The 17,457-nt window shown below is 44.4% G+C and overlaps 1 protein-coding gene across 1 annotated transcript in view; it reads left to right on the plus strand.

Annotated features, from left to right (window-relative positions):
• The first annotated feature begins 257 nt into the window (after positions 1–257).
• Positions 258–17,457, plus strand: part of LOC115203754 (spectrin alpha chain, non-erythrocytic 1) — an 83,872-nt gene continuing 66,672 nt past the window's right edge. The window contains exon 1 of the mRNA XM_029768715.1: positions 258–358. The gene's annotated coding sequence lies outside the window, so the exon portion shown is untranslated. The remainder of the gene's footprint in view (positions 359–17,457) is intronic.

The following is a 17,457-nucleotide window of genomic DNA, read 5'->3' on the forward strand; positions in this document are numbered from 1 at the left end:
GTTCATAATGTTTGGTATATCCAGTGTTTTTCATATAGTGTATTGTATTGGGGGCATATATTTTACCTTGGAACATGTTTAAAACCCACATTTAATGTAAATGTCAATTAAATATGAACAAATATGAATCATTGTTAATGTTTACACAATTTTCCATATCATGAATAAATACAGGTAATGACACTTCTACTATTAAGTGGGAAACCTTTATTTTTAACATTTTCGAAAATCCGTGATCTGTTTTAGTGTTGCTGACGAGACGATGGTTCAAAAAGCGCGACAGCTATTTCATTCCGGGAGGTTGGCCCCATTTTCGATCCAGTTCTAGAAAGCTACCCAAGCTCACTGCACAGTAGAGGTAAGCGTGCTATTTAGAACAGTTATTTTGCACATGGTGGGTTTGAATAAAAACGGCTTTACTAACTTGCACTTTCTGCTTTTAAAGTATGTGTAGGCTCTACTAGCTAGCTATCTAGCATTTCGTCACTCACAGCTAGCCTCACCATCCCCCTGCTAACTAGCAAGCTACTTGCATCGTTTTCTTAGAAGATGCAAGCCGAACAACATAACTGTCAGGGCACCGTCATCTCCTCCCCGGTTGAAAACAAGCTTGCTTATCGTATTGAGCCAAAACCTTATTATTGGAGGAGGCTAGTTAACTAGCTACGTTAGCTGAGCCATAAACCATCTCTGGCTAAGTCAACAAGCTTCCTTCCGCTGACTTTGACAGCGTGAGGTCACACAACCACCCATTCAATAGCAAAATGTGCAGCTATTAAATCTTTATAAATCAATGGCCCATTTTAATACATGGTAGTATATTCTGTCGACGTCGGCCATAGCCGAAGGACCCGCCCGGCATCACGGCAATATGATAGTGGAATCACAGACAGAACTGGTAAGAAGGGTTAGTTATTGAATCAATAAGGCCCCCCGAGGGGGTGAATATGGCCAATAAACCACGTCTAAGGGCTTTTCTTAGGCACGAGGCAACGGTGAGTATATTGGCCATTTACCCCTCCCAGGTCCCGTATTGATATTATAAACTGGATACCAACTTAATTAGAGCAGTAAAAATACATGTTTTGTCATAGCGTGATATACCACAACTGTCAGCCAATCAGCATTCAGGGCTCGAACCACCATTATAAACTGGGAGGGTCGAGCCCTGAATGCTGATTGGCTGACAGCTGTGGTATATCAGACCATATACCATGGGTATGCCAATATCAGACCATATATGGTTTGCCTTCACAATAAAAGTCCCCATTGAAACTGATGCTAATGGAAAAACTGAAAACGTGCCACAATTGGACTAGATAATGTTTAGGGCTGACTCCATTTAGTCAACTGGTCGATTGTTTGGTCGATAGGCTTTTGATCGGCCAAGATTTTTTTTAGTCGAGCAGCCGTATTTATTTATTTTTCATGGTGTACAAGACACCTGTCTGTTTCGTGACAGTCTCACTGGACTAATCCATTGCGTAGGCCACGGGGATGGCACAGTCCACATGTGATACTGAAATTGTATATGGTTATATTATGGGAAAATAATTGTGCAACACTAATAAATCAAATATTATTTTATAACAAATGCGCTTTCTCCCGCGTTGGATATGGTTGCTGTCCATGGTTTTGAAACAATCTTCGGTGCCCCGTAGAATTGGCGCCTTTCCCAATGTCGCAATGTGCATAATAGCAAAATTAACCAGCATATTGGGATTGAGAACAATGCGGCGGATGTAGTGGCAGCAAGGACAAGGAAAAGGGTCGTCGGATAATGCACAAAACACCATCTGTAATTTTAGTCCCGTCCGAATCAGCCATGTCAGTAATTTGTACGTGGCAGGAGAGTAACAATTCCAGCCAGAGTAACCTACTGTATTTTTGCGAACTCCAAGGTCCTCTGATAATACTAGCTCCGTGCGAATCGACATCCTTGTGTTTTCAGAGAAATGTCTGAGTTTGACAGGTGTTGCTCACGGTTTGAGCAAGAGAACAATAACTGATTTAATAAATTGAACGAAGTGCTGCGCATAGCTTATATATGGAGGGCCTACATGTATTAACTTACACAGTGAATGCTTTTGTTCATATGTTTTGTGTGTATGAATTGAATATCGCCAAATGCATCAGTAAAAAATATTATGGCTATTTAATGTAACCCTTGCTGTTAATAGATTGGAAAGCAGCATCCAACAGACATAAACATTTGGAAATGACACATCCAAAGCCTACAAATGCAGTGCAAGTACACTGTTTAGCTCACACCTGAAGGCTGCGGGGCATTTAGGACGTCTACTGCAGATCGCTAAAATATCCTAAAGATTATGATCACACATTTTCAATTTAAATATTATGGCGACACTATACAACAAGATGGATTAGAAACTTGGGAACCAAGCTAGAGGTCGACCGATTATGATTTTTCAACGCCGATACCGATTATTGGAGGACCAAAAAAAGCAGATACCGATTAATTGGCCAATTTATTAGTATTATTTTTTTAAATATATATATATATATATATATATATACTGCTCAAAAAAATAAAGGGAACACTTAAACAACACAATGTAACTCCAAGTCAATCACACTACTGTGAAATCAAACTGTCCACTTAGGAAGCAACACTGATTGACAATAAATTTCACATGCTGTTGTGCAAATGGAATAGACAACAGGTGGAAATGATAGGCAATTAGCAAGACACCCCCAATAAAGGAGTGGTTCTGCAGGTGGTGACCACAGACCACTTCTCAGTTCCTATGCTTCCTGGCTGATGTCTTGGTCACTTTTGAATGCTGGCGGTGCTTTCACTCTAGTGGTAGCATGAGATGGAGTCTACAACCCACACAAGTGGCTCAGGTAGTGCAGCTCATCCAGGATGGCACATCAATGCGAGCTGTGGCAAGAAGGTTTGCTGTGTCTGTCAGCGTAGTGTCCAGAGCATGGAGGCGCTACCAGGAGACAGGCCAGTACATCAGGAGACGTGGAGGAGGCCGTAGGAGGGCAACAACCCAGCAGCAGGACCGCTACCTCCGCCTTTGTGCAAGGAGGAGCACTGCCAGTGCCCTGCAAAATGACCTCCAGCAGGCCACAAATGTGCATGTCTGCTCAAACGGTCAGAAACAGACTCCATGAGGGTGGTATGAGGGCCCGACGTCCACAGGTGGGGGTTGTGCTTACAGCCCAACACCGTGCAGGACGTTTGGCATTTGCCAGAGAACACCAAGATTGGCAAATTCGCCACTGGCGCCCTGTGCTCTTCACAGATGAAAGCAGGTTCACACTGAGCACATGTGACAGAGTCTGGAGACTGTCACAGCATGACTGGTTTGGCGGTGGGTCAGTCATGGTGTGGGGTGGCATTTCTTTGGGGGGCCGCACAGCCCTCCATGTGCTCGCCAGAGGTAGCCTGACTGCCATTAGGTACCGAGATGAGATCCTCAGACCCCTTGTGAGACCATATGCTGGTGCGGTTGGCCCTGGGTTCCTCCTAATGCAAGACAATGCATTAGGAGGAATGCATTAGGAGGACAATGCATTAGGAGGACCAGCCACAGACCTCATGTGGCTGGAGTGTTTCAGCCGTTCCTGCAAGTGGAAGGCATTGATGCTATGGACTGGCCCGCCCGTTTCCCAGACCTGAATCCAATTGAGCACATCTGGGACATCATGTCTCGCTCCATCCACCAACGCCACGTTGCACCACAGACTGTCCAGGAGTTGGCGGATGCTTTAGTTCAGGTCTGGGAGGAGATCCCTCAGGAGACCATTCGCCACCTCATCAGGAGCATGCCCAGGCGTTGTAGGGAGGTCATACAGGCACGTGGAGGCCACACACACTACTGAGCCTCATTTTGACTTGTTTTAAGGACATTACATCAAAGTTGGATTAGCCTGTAGTGTGGTTTTCCACTTTAATTTTGAGTGTGACTCCAAATCGAGACCTCCATGGGTTGATAAATTGGATTTCCATTGATTATTTTTGTGATTTTGTTGTCAGCACATTCGACTATGTAAAGAAAAAAGTATTTAATAAGATTATTTCATTCTTTCATTTACATTTACATTTAAGTCATTTAGCAGACGCTCTTATCCAGAGCGACTTACAAATTGGTGCATTCACCTATAATATCCAGTAGAACAAACACTTTACAATAGTGCATCTAAATCCTTTAAAGGGGGGGGGGGGTTAGAAGGATTACTTTATCCTATCCCAGGTATTCCTTAAAGAGGTGGGGTTTCAGGTGTCTCCGGAAGGTGGTGATTGACTCCGCTGTCCTGGCATCGTGAGGGAGATTGTTCCACCATTGGGGTGCCAGAGCGGCGAACAGTTTTGACTGGGCTGAGCGGGAACTGTGCTTCCTCAGAGGTAGGGAGGCGAGCAGGCCAGAGGTGGATGAACGCAGTGCCCTTGTTTGGGTGTAGGGCCTGATCAGAGCCTGAAGGTACGGAGGTGCCGTTCCCCTCACAGCTCCGTAGGCAAGCACCATGGTCTTGTAGCGGATGCGAGCTTCAACTGGAAGCCAGTGGAGAGAGCGGAGGAGCGGGGTGACGTGAGAGAACTTGGGAAGGTTGAACACCAGACGGGCTGCGGCGTTCTGGATGAGTTGTAGGGGTTTGGTGGCACAGGCAGGGAGCCCAGCCAACAGCGAGTTGCAGTAATCCAGACGGGAGATGACAAGTGCCTGGATTAGGACCTGCGCCGCTTCCTGTGTGAGGAAGGGTCGTATTCTGCGAATGTTGTGGAGCATGAACCTACAGGATCGGGTCACCGCCTTGATGTTAGTGGAGAACGACAGGGTGTTGTCCAGGATCACGCCAAGGTTCTTAGCACTCTGGGAGGAGGACACAAGGGAGTTGTCAACCGTGATGGCGTGATCATGGAACGGGCAGTCCTTCCCCGGGAGGAAGAGCAGCTCCGTCTTGCCGAGGTTCAGCTTGAGGTGGTGATCCGTCATCCACACTGATATGTCTGCCAGACATGCAGAGATGCGATTCGCCACCTGGTTGTCAGAAGGGGGAAAGGAGAAGATTAATTGTGTGTCGTCTGCATAGCAATGATAGGAGAGACCGTGTGAGGATATGACAGAGCCAAGTGACTTGGTGTATAGCGAGAATAGGAGAGGGCCTAGAACAGAGCCCTGGGGGACACCAGTGGTGAGAGCACGTGGTGCGGAGACAGCTTCTCGCCACGCCACCTGGTAGGAGCGACCTGTCAGGTAGGACGCAATCCAAGCGTGGGCCGCGCCGGAGATGCCCAGCTCGGAGAGGGTGGAGAGGAGGATCTGATGGTTCACAGTATCAAAGGCAGCAGATAGGTCTAGAAGGATGAGAGCAGAGGAGAGAGAGTTAGCTTTAGCAGTGCGGAGAGCCTCCGTGACACAGAGAAGAGCAGTCTCAGTTGAATGCCCAGTCTTGAAACCTGACTGATTAGGATCAAGAAGGTCGTTCTGAGAGAGATAGCAGGAGAGCTGGCCAAGGACGGCACGTTCAAGAGTTTTGGAGAGAAAAGAAAGAAGGGATACTGGTCTGTATTTGTTGACATCGGAGGGATCGAGTGTAGGTTTTTTCAGAAGGGGTGCAACTCTCGCTCTCTTGAAGACGGAAGGGACGTAGCCAGCGGTCAAGGATGAGTTGATGAGCGAGGTGAGGAAGGGGAGAATGTCTCCGGAAATGGTCTGGAGAAGAGAGGAGGGGATAGGGTCAAGTGGGCAGGTTGTTGGGCGGCCGGCCGTCACAAGACGCGAGATTTCATCTGGAGAGAGAGGGGAGAAAGAGGTCAAAGAACAGGGTAGGGCAGTGTGAGCAGGACCAGCGGTGTCGCTTGACTTAGCAAACGAGGATCGGATGTCGTCAACCTTCTTTTCAAAATGGTTGACGAAGTCATCCGCAGTGAGGGAGGAGGGGGGGGAGGGGGAGGAGGATTCAGGAGGGAGGAGAAGGTAGCAAAAAGCTTCCTAGGGTTAGAGGCAGATGCTTGGAATTTAGAGTGGTAGAAAGTGGCTTTAGCAGCGGAGACAGAAGAGGAAAATGTAGAGAGGAGGGAGTGAAAGGATGCGAGGTCCGCAGGGAGGCGAGTTTTCCTCCATTTCCGCTCGGCTGCCCGGAGCCCTGTTCTGTGAGCTCGCAGTGAGTCGTCGAGCCACGGAGCAGGAGGGGAGGACCGAGCCGGCCTGGAGGATAGGGGACAGAGAAAATCAAAGGATGCAGAGAGGGAGGAGAGGAGGGTTGAGGAGGCAAAATCAGGAGATAGGTTGGAGAAGGTTTGAGCAGAGGGAAGAGATGATAGGATGGAAGAGGAGAGAGTAGCAGGAGAGAGAGAGCGAAGGTTGGGACGGCGCAATACCATCCGAGTAGGGGCAGAGTGAGAAGTTTTTGATGAGAGCGAGAGGGAAAAGGATACAAGGTAGTGGTCGGAGACTTGGAGAGGAGTTGCAATGAGATTAGTGGAAGAACAGCATCTAGTAAAGATGAGGTCAAGCGTATTGCCTGCCTTGTGAGTAGGGGGGGAAGGTGAGAGGGTGAGGTCAAAAGAGGAGAGGAGTGGAAAGAAGGAGGCAGAGAGGAATGAGTCGAAGGTAGACGTGGGGAGGTTAAAGTCACCCAGAACTGTGAGAGGTGAGCCATCCTCAGGGAAGGAACTTATCAAGGCGTCAAGCTTATTGATGAACTCTCCAAGGGAACCTGGAGGGCGATAAATGATGAGGATGTTAAGCTTGAAAGGGCTGGTAACTGTGACAGCATGGAATTCAAATGAGGAGATAGACAGATGGGTCAGGGGAGAAAGAGAGAATGTCCACTTGGGAGAGATGAGGATTCCAGTGCCACCACTGGAGAACGATGCTCTAGGGGTATGCGAGAACACGTGGCCAGACGAGGAGAGAGCAGTAGGAGTAGCAGTGTTATCTGTGGTGATCCATGTTTCCGTCAGCGGCAGGAAGTCTAGGGACTGGAGGGTAGCATAGGCTGAGATGAACTCAGCCTTGTTGGCCGCAGACCGGCAGTTCCAGAGGCTGCCGGAGACCTGGAACTCCACGTGGGTCGTGCGCGCTGGGACCACCAGGTTAGAGTGGCAGCGGCCACGCGGTGTGAAGCGTTTGTATGGCCTGTGCAGAGTGGAGAGAACCGGGATCGACAGACACATAGTTGACAAGCTACAGAAGAGGCTACGCTAATGCAAAGGAGATTGGAATGACAAGTGGACTACACGTCTCGAATGTTCAGAAAGTTAAGCTTACGTTGCAGAAAATCTATTGACTAAAATGACGAAAATGATACAGTACTGCTGGCTGGTGGAGTAGGCTAGCTAGCAGTGGCTGCGTTGTTGACTTTGTTTGACCGTGTAGCTGGCTAGGTGTAGCTGGCTAGGTGACCTCGATAGTTTCAGTACTACACCTTGTCATGATACAAAAGCAACTTTGTAGCTAGCTAACATAACACTAATCAAGACGTTCCTTTGTAATGTATTTTAGTTTCTACAGTGTTACTAGTTGGCTGGGTTAGGAAAAATGGCGTCGCGGGGGACGGCAATAGCTGGCTAGCTAACCTCGGTAATTACTAAACTACACAATTATCAAGCTATGACAAAGACAACTATGTAGCTAGCTAGCCAACACTGCACTAGTCAAATCGTTCCGTTGTAAAGTATTGGTATCTACAGCGCTGCTAGTCGGTAACGGTTGGCTAGCTGTTGGCTAGCTAGCTAGCAGTGGATTAATGATGACTAGGTGTGTTGACTACGTCTGGCGTCGCCGCTGGCTACTTACTAATAATTACTCTAAACTACACAATTATATTAGATGTAAAGACAACTAAGTAGCTGGCTCACTAACACTACACTAGTCAAGTCGTTCCGTTGTAATGTAATAGATAGTGCAGCTAGTCGGTGGAAGTTGGCTGGTTGGCTAGCTAGCAGTGTTGACTAGCTAGCTAGCAGTGATGACTACGTTAGGAGGACGAAGATAGCTAACTTCAGATCTAGGACGTGTTATTTTAGTGTTCCCTTTATTTTTTTGAGCAGTGTGTGTGTGTGTGTGTGTGTGTGTGTGTGTGTGTGTGTGTGTGTGTGTGTGTGTGTGTGTGTGTGTGTGTGTGTGTATGTATGTGTATATATATATATGTATGTATGTGTAGTAATTACAATGAACACTTTTTTAACTAAATATAATACATAAATAAAATCTATTTAGTCTTAAATAAATAATGACACATGTTCAATTTGGTTTAAATAATGCAAAAACACAGTGTTGGAGAAGAAAGTAAAAGTGCAATATGTGCCATGTAAAAAAGCCAAATTTAAGTTCCTTGCTCAGAACATGAGAACATATTTTTGTATTTATTTATTTCACCTTTATTTAACCAGGTAGGCAAGTTGAGAACAAGTTCTCATTTACAATTGCGACCTGGCCAAGATAAAGCAAAGCAGTTCGACAACATACAACAACACAGAGTTACACATGGAGTAAAACAAATATACAGTCAATAATACAGTAGAAAAATAAGTCTATGTACGATGTGAGCAAATGAGGTGAGATAAGGGAGGTAAAGGCAAAAAAGTCCATGGTGGCAAAGTAAATACAATATAGCAAGTAAAACACTGGAATGGTAGATTTGTAGTAAAATAAAGTGCAAAGTAGAAATAGAAATAATGGGGTGCAAAGGAGAAAAATTTAAATAAATAAATACAGTAGGGCAAGAGGTAGTTGTTTGGGCTAAATTATAGATGGGCTATGTACAGGTGCAGTGATCTGTGTGCTGCTCTGACAGCTGGTGCTTAAAGCTAGTGAGGGAGATAAGTGTTTCCAGTTTCAGAGATTTTTGTAGTTCGTTCCAGTCATTGGCAGCAGAGAACTGGAAAGAGAGACGGCCAAAGGAGGAATTGGCTTTGGGGGTGACCAGAGAGATATATATATATATATATATATATATACATACCTGCTGGAGCGCATGCTACAGGTGGGTGCTGCTATGGTGACCAGTGAGCGGAGATAAGGGGGGACTTTACCTAGCAGGGTCTTGTAGATGACCTGGAGCCAGTGGGTTTGGCGACGATTATGAAGCGAAGGCCAGCCAACGAGAGCGGACAGGTCGCAGTGGTGGGTAGTATATGGGGCTTTGGTGACAAAACGGATGGCACTGTGATAGACTGCATCCAGTTTGTTGAGTAGGGTATTGGAGGCTATTTTGTAAATGACATCGCCGAAGTCGAGTATCGGTAGGATGGTTCGTTTTACTAGGGTCGATATGGCAGCATGAGTGAAGGATGCTTTGTTGCGAAATAGGAAGCCAATTCTTGATTTAACTTTGGATTGGAGATGTTTGATGTGAGTCTGGAAGGAGAGTTTACAGTCTAACCAGACACCTAGGTATTTGTAGTTGTCCACATATTCTAAGTCAGAACCGTCCAGAGTAGTGACGCAGGACAGGCGGGCAGGTGCAGGCAGCGATCGGTTGAAGAGCATGCATTTAGTTTTACTTGTATTTAGGAGCAGTTGGAGGCCACGGAAGGAGAGTTGTATGGCATTGAAGCTCGTCTGGAGGGTTGTTAACACAGTGTCCGAAGAAGGGCCAGAAGTATACAGAATAGTGTCGTCTGCGTAGAGGTGGATCAGAGACTCACCAGCAGCAAGAGCGACATCATTGATGTATACAGAGAAAAGAGTTGGCCCAAAAATTGAACCCTGTGGCACCCCCATAGAGACTGCCAGAGGTCCGGACAACAGGCCCTCCGATTTGACACACTGAACTCTATCAGAGAAGTAGTTGGTGAACCAGGCGATGCAAGCATTAGAGAAACCAAGGCTATTGATTCTGCTGATGAGGATGTGGTGATTGACAGCGTCAAAAGCTTTGGCCAGGTCAATGAATACGGCAGCACAGTATTGTTTCTTATCGATGGCGGTTACGATATCGTTTAGGACCTTGAGCGTGGCTGAGGTGCACCCATGACCAGCTCTGAAACCAGATTGCATAGCGGAGAAGGTGCGGTGGGATTCGAAATGGTCGGTAATCTGTTTGTTGACTTGGCTTTCGAAGACCTTAGAAAGGAAGGGTAGGATGGATATAAGTCTATAGCAATTTGGGTCAAGAGTGTCCCCTCCTTTGAAGAGGGGGATGACAGCAGCTGCTTTCCAATCTATGGGAATCTCAGACGACACGAAAGAGAGGTTGAACAGGCTAGTAATAGGGGTTGCAATAATTTCGGCAGATAATTTTAGAAAGGGTCCAGATTGTCTAGCCCGGCTGATTTGTAGGGGTCCAGATTTTGCAGCTCTTTCAGAACATCAGCTGAATGGATTTGGGAGAAGGAGAAATGGGGAAGGCTTGGGCGAGTTGCTGTGGGGGGTGCAGTGCTGTTGACTGCAGTAGGGGTAGCCAGGTGGAAAGCATGGCCAGCCGTAGAAAAATGCTTATTGAAATTCTCAATTATAGTGGGTTTATCGGTGGTGACAGAGTTTCCTATCCTCAGTGCAGTGGGCAGTTGGGAGGAGGTGTTCTTATTCTCCATGGACTTTACAATGTCCCAGAACTTTTTTTAATTTGTGTTGCAGGAAGCAAATTTCTGCTTGAAAAAGCTAGCCTTAGCTTTTCTAACTGCCTGTGTATATTGGTTTCTAACTTCCCTGAAAAGTTGCATATCTCGGGGGCTGTTTGATGCTAATGCAGAACGCCATAGGATGTTTTTGTGTTGGTTAAGGGCAGTCAGGTCTGGGGAGAACCAAGGGCTATATCTATTCCTGGTTCTAAATTTCTTGAATGGGGCATGCTTATTTAAGATGGTGAGGAAGGCATTTAAAAAAAATAGCCAGGCATCCTCTACTGACGGGATGAGGTCAATATCCTTCCAGGATACCAGGGCCAGGTCGATTAGAAAGGCTTGCTCGCTGAAATGTTTCAGGGAGCATTTGACAGTGATGAGTGGGGGTCGTTTGACCGCTGACCCATTACGGATGCAGGCAATGAGGCAGTGATCGCTGAGATCTTGGTTGAAAACAGCAGAGGTGTATTTAGAGGGCAAATTGGTTAGGATGATATCTATGAGGGTGCCAATGTTTACGGTTTTGGGGTGGTACCTGGTGGATTCATTAATAATTTGTGTGAGATTGAGTGCGTCAAGTTTGGATTGTAGGATGGCTGGGGTGTTAACCTCTCTGGGCTAGGTGGCACAAAATCGTTCCACCTACGTAACAGCCAGTTGAATCCTGTGACGCGATTTTCAAAACCTTTTGAAATGCTAATACTTCAATTTCTCAAACATATGACTATTTTACAGCTATTTAAAAACAAGACTCTCGTTAATCTAACCACACTGTCCGATTTTCAAAAAGGCTTTACAACGAAAGCAAAACATTAGATTATGTCTGCAGAGTACCCAGCCAGAAATAATCAGACACCCATTTTTCAAGCTAGCATATAATGTCACAAAAACCCAGAAGACAGCTAAATGCAGCACTAACCTTTGATGATCTTCATCAGATGACACACCTAGGACATTATGTTATACAATACATGCATGTCTGTTCAATCAAGTTCATATTTATATCAAAAAACAGCTTTTTACATTAGCATGTGACGTTCAGAAAAAGCATACCCCCCGCAAACTTCCGGGGAATTTACTAACAATTTACTAAATTACTCACGATAAACGTTCACAAAAAGCATAACAATTATTTTAAGAATTATAGATACAGAACTCTATGCACTCGATATGTCCGATTTTAAAATAGCTTTTCGGATGAAGCACATTTTGCAATATTCTAAGTACATAGCCCAGCCATCACGGGCTAGCTATTTAGACACCCGGCAAGTTTAGCCTTCACCAAAATCATATTTACTATAAGAAAAATGGTCTTACCTTTCCTGTTCTTCGTCAGAATGCACTCCCAGGACTTCTACTTCAATAACAAATGTTGGTTTGGTCCCAAATAATCCATCGTTATGTTCCATCAGCGACGTTTTGTTTGTGCGTTCTAGACACTATCAGAATGGTAAATCACGGTCGTGCGCATGGCACATTTCGTGACAAAAAAATGTCTAAATATTCCATTACCGTACTTCGAAGCATGTCAACCGCTGTTTAAAATCAATTTTTATGCAATTTATCTCGTAGAAAAGCGATAATATTCCGACCGGGAATCTGCGTGTCTGTTAATAGAGGGAAAAACAGAAAGGCGGGGGCGGGCAGTGCTCGAGCCTAAGCCCTTTGTCCTCTGATAGACCACTTAGCAAAAGCGCTCGTGTGTTTCAGCCAGGGCTTTGAATTACGTCATTCAGGTTTTTCCCGGGCTCTGAGAGCCCATTGGAGCCGTGGGAAGTGTCACGTAACAGCAGAGATCCTTAGTTTTTGGAAGAGATGTCAAAGAAAGCAAATAAATGGTCAGTCAGGCCACTTCCTGTAAAGGAATCTCTCAGGTTTTTGCCTGCCAAATGAGTTCTGTTATACTCACAGACACCATTCAAACAGTTTTAGAAACTTTAGGGTGTTTTCTATCCATATATATGCATATTCTAGTTACTGGGTAGGATTAGTAACCAGATTAAATCGGGTACGTTTTTTATCCGGCCGTGTAAATACTGCCCCCTAGCCCATTAAGCATGTCCCAGTTTAGGTCACCTAGTAGCACGAGCTCTGAAGATAGAATGGGGGGGCAAGCAGTTCACATATGGTGTCCAGAGCACAGCTGGGGGCCGAGGGTGGTCTATAGCAGGCGGCAATGGTGAGAGACTTGTTTTTAGAGAGATGGATTTTTAAAAGTAGAAGTTCAAATTGTTTGGGTACAGACCTGGATAGTAGCCTGCAGAGTTCTGTCCTATCTCTGCAGTAGATTGCAACACCGCCCCCTTTGGCCGTTCTATCTTGTCTGAAAACGTTGTAGTTAGGGATGAAGATTTCATTGTTTTTGGTGGACTTCCTAAGCCAGGTTTCAGACACGGCTAGGACATCCGGGTTGGCAGAGTGTACTAAAGCAGTGAATAAAACAAACTTAGGGAGGAGGCTTCTAATGTTAACATGCATGAAACCAAGACTATTACGGTTACAGAAGTCATCAAAAGAGAGCGCCTGGGGAGTAGGAGTGGAGCTAGGCACTGCAGGGCCTGGATTCACCTCTACATCACCAGAGGAACAGAGAAGTATGAGGCTAAGGGTACGGCTAAAAGCTATAAGAATTGGTCGTCTGTGACGTCCGGAATAGATAGAAAAAGGAGCAGGTTTCTGGGGGCAATAAAATAGCTTCATGGTATAATGTACAGACAAAGGTATGGTAGGATGTGAATACAGTGGAGGTAAACCTAGGCATTTAGTGATGATGAGAGAGATATTGTCTCTAGAAACATCATTTAAACCAGAAGATGTCATAGCATGTGTGGGTGGAGGAACTGGGAGGTTGGTTAACCTCTCTGGGCTATGTGGGACGATTTCGTCCCACCTACGTAACAGCCACTTCAATCCAGTGGCGCGATTTTTGAATCGTTAGAAATGCTATAACTTCAATTTCTCAAACATATGACTATTTCACAGCTATTTAAAGACAAGAATCTCGTTAATCTAACCCCACTGTCCGATTTCAAAAAGGCTTTACAACAAAAGCAAAACATTAGATTATGTCAGCAGAGTACCCAGCCAGAAATAATCACACAGCCATTTTTCAAGCTAGCATATCATGTCACATAAACCCAAACCATATCTAAATGCAGCACTAACCTTTGATGATCTTCATCAGATGACACACCTAGGACATTGTGTTATACAATACATGCATGTCTGTTCAATCAAGTTCATATTTATATCAAAAACCAGCTTTTTACATTAGCATGTGACGTTCAGAACTAGCATTCCCACCGAACACTTCCGGTGATTTTACTAAATTACTCACGATAAACGTTCACAAAAAGCATAACAATTATTTTAAGAATTATAGATACATTACCCCTCTATGCACTCGATATGTCCGATTTTAAAATAGCTTTTCGGATGAAGCACATTTTGCAATAATCTAAGTACATAGCCCGGCATTACAGGGCTAGCTATTTAGATACCCACCCAGTTCAGCCTCCACCAAAATCACATTTCCTATAAGAAAAATGTTCTTACCTTGCTTGTTCTTCATCAGAATACACTGCCAGGACTTCTACTTCAATAACAAATGTTGGTTTGGTCCCAAATAATCCATCGTTATATTCCAACAGCGACGTTTTGTTCGTGAGTTCTAGAATGCTTCTTCGCGGTGTCGCGCATGGCGCATTGGCGTGTCAAAAATGTCTAAATATTCCATTACCGTACTTCGAAGCATGTCAACCGCTGTTTAAAACCAATTTTTATGCCATTTATGTCGTAGAGAAGTGTTAATATTCCGACCGGGAGTATGCATTGAGCCTAAACAGCCGAATAAAATTTCTCCTCAGAAGCGACTCATGCACGCGCATCATTGAAAGGTCCTCCGAGCATCCACTTACAAAAGGCGATAATATATTTCAACCTGAGGTTCCCTCGTAAACCTTCAGTTATTTCGCGGGCTCTGAGAGCCTATTGGAGCCCTGGGAATTGTCACGTTACAGCTAAGATCCTTACTTTTCAATAAAAAGAGGTAAGACGCACGACTCCTTGTCAGACAGGGTACTTCCTGCTTGAAGCCTTGTCAGGTTTTTGCCTGCCATAGGAGTTCTGTTATACTCACAGACACCATTCAAACAGTTTTAGAAAATTCAGAGTGTTTTCTATCCAAACCTGAACAATAATATGCATATTCTAGCTTCTGAGTTGGTGTAGGAGGCAGTTAAAAATGGGAACATATTTTTTCCAAAATTCTCAATACTGCCCCCTATACCAAACAGGTTAAGGTATAATGAGCAAGGCTAGAGGCTCTACAGTGAAATAAGCCAATAAACACTAACCAGAACAGCAATGGACAAGGTATATTGACATTAAGGAGAGTCATGCTTAGCCGAGTGATCAAAGGGTCCAGTGAGAGTTAGATAGCTAGCCGGGCCATGGGTAGCAAGCTGGTAGAAGATGGAGGGAGGTCTGTTTTTAGCCACCTCGTGCGATTCCGTTTGTAGATTAGTGGGGTTCCATGTGGTATGGGGGACCAGTCCAATTGGCAAAATAGTTAGTTATAGTGGCCCAAGAAAATTGTCCGATAGACCTATTCAGATAGCAGCCGATGAGACAGCTAACGATTAGCGGGCCGCAGATGGGCATTCGGGTTAAGTCGCGACGGAGGGGCCTGTTGGATAACTCCCTCGGGCAGATAATGTCGGTGGTCCAGTCGTGAAGGCCGATGGGGCTCCGCATCGGCAGTAAAATGGGTCCGGATAGGTGATTGTAGCCCAGGAGAGGCTGATGGAACTCTTCAGCTGGCTAGCTCCGGAATAGCCCAGGAGTGGCTATATGAAAGTTGGTGCTTCAATATCCCCAGTTCTTCAATATTCCCAGTTAAGAAGTTTTAGGTTGTAGTTATTATAGGACTATTTCTCTCTCTAACATTTGCATTTCATATACCTTTGACTATTGGATGTTCTTATACGCACTTTAGTATTGCCAGCCTAATCTCGGGAGTTGATAGGCTTGAAGTCATAAACAGAGCTGTGCTTCAAGAGCTGCTGGCAAACGCAGTAAAGTGCTGTTTGAATGAATGCTTACGAGCCTGCTGCTGCCTACCACCGCTCAGTCAGACTGCTCTATCAAATCAAAGACTTAATTATAATATAATAAACACAGAAATACGAGTCTTTGGTCATTAATATGGTCAAATCTGGAAACTATCATTTCGAAAACAGACCATTTATTCTTTCAGTGAAATACGGAACCGTTCCCTTTTTCATCGAGCGGGTGGCAACCCTAAGTCTAAATATTGCTGTTACATTGCACAACCTTCAATGTTATGTCATAATTATATAAAATTCAGGCAAATTAGTTCACAGTTCGCAACGAGCCAGGCGGCCCAAACTGTAGTATATTCCCTGACTCTGCTTGCACTGAACGCAAGAAAAGTGACACAATTACCCTAGTTAATATTGCCTGCTATCATGAATTTATTTTAACTAAATATGCAGCTTTAAAAAATATATACTTCTGTGTATTGAATTTAAGAAAGGCATTAATGTTTATGGTTAGGTACATTTGTGCAAAGATTGTGCTTTTTTTCGGCGATGCGCTTTTGTTAAATCATCACCCGTTTGGCAAAGTTGAAGTAGGATGTGATTCAATGATAAATTAACAGGCACCGCGTTAATTATATGGAACGCATGAAAAGCTAGTTAACCTAGTAATATCATCAACCATGTGTAGTTAACTAGTGATTATGTGAAGATTGATTGTTTTTTGTAAGATAAGTTTAATGCTAGCTAGCAATTTACCTTTGCTCCTTGCAGCCACAAGGCCCTTTTGACGCTGCACTCGCGTAACAGGTGGTCAGCCTGCCACGCAGTTTCCTCGTGGATTGCAATGTAATCGGCCATAATTGGCGCCCAAAAAGGCCGATTAACGATTATGAAAACTTTAAATCGGCCCTAATTAATCGGCCATGATTGTTGACCTCTAAACTGAGCTTGAGTTATCAGTGTAGCCCTGTTATCAGTGTAGGCCCTCCATATCGACTTGTTGAAATATCTCCACGCCTAGAAAAAAACGTCCAGGCTTCCGTCATAACTGTTCATTTATTGGAAAAAATATTAAGTATGACGGGGCAGTTAAAAAAATTAACACATCCAGTCTGAATCGTCCTCTGGAATAACGGACATTCTGGGGTAATAATTACATAACCAACGTGCTCTAGTAATTCTAGTCCCATGCGACTAGAGCTTAGCCAAATTGTCAAACCCCAACTTAATTAGATCTATCGTCAGTAGCCTAACTGTTACATGTGCCTGGCTTTATAAATCATCCATATGTCTACAGAAACAAAACAGATCTTGCTTCTGTTGCCTGTTTGAGTGTTTGTTAAACCTCTTTTAAGGATCGGACCCTTTTTTTCCAATTTTCGCCTAAAATGACATGCCCAAATCTAACTGCCTGTAGCTCAGGACCTGAAGCAAGGATATCCATATTCTTGATACCATTTGAAAGGAAATGGAAATGTGAAATTAATGTAGGAGAATATAACACATTAGATCTGCTAAAAGATAATACAAAGAAGAAACATGCGTTTTTTTTTGTTCCAGCTTTGAAATGCAAGAGAAAGGCCACAATGTATTGTACAGTTTAGGCGCAATTTAGATTTTGACCACTAGATGCCAGCAGTTTATGTGCAAAGTTTTAGACTGATCCAATGAACCATTGCATTTCTATTCAAAATGTTGTATCAAGTCTGCCCAAATGTGCCTAATTGGTTTATTAGTAGCCTACTGATTCCGTGAGCACCAAGCCTCATGCAACGGCAAAATGTCAGATAAAGCAATTTCACAGATTTGTCTGTTTTTAATCTTTGCTATGCTGTAATAAAGGCTTTA

Source organism: Salmo trutta, chromosome 12 (genome assembly GCF_901001165.1).
Source record: "Salmo trutta chromosome 12, fSalTru1.1, whole genome shotgun sequence".
NCBI lineage: Eukaryota > Metazoa > Chordata > Actinopteri > Salmoniformes > Salmonidae > Salmo > Salmo trutta.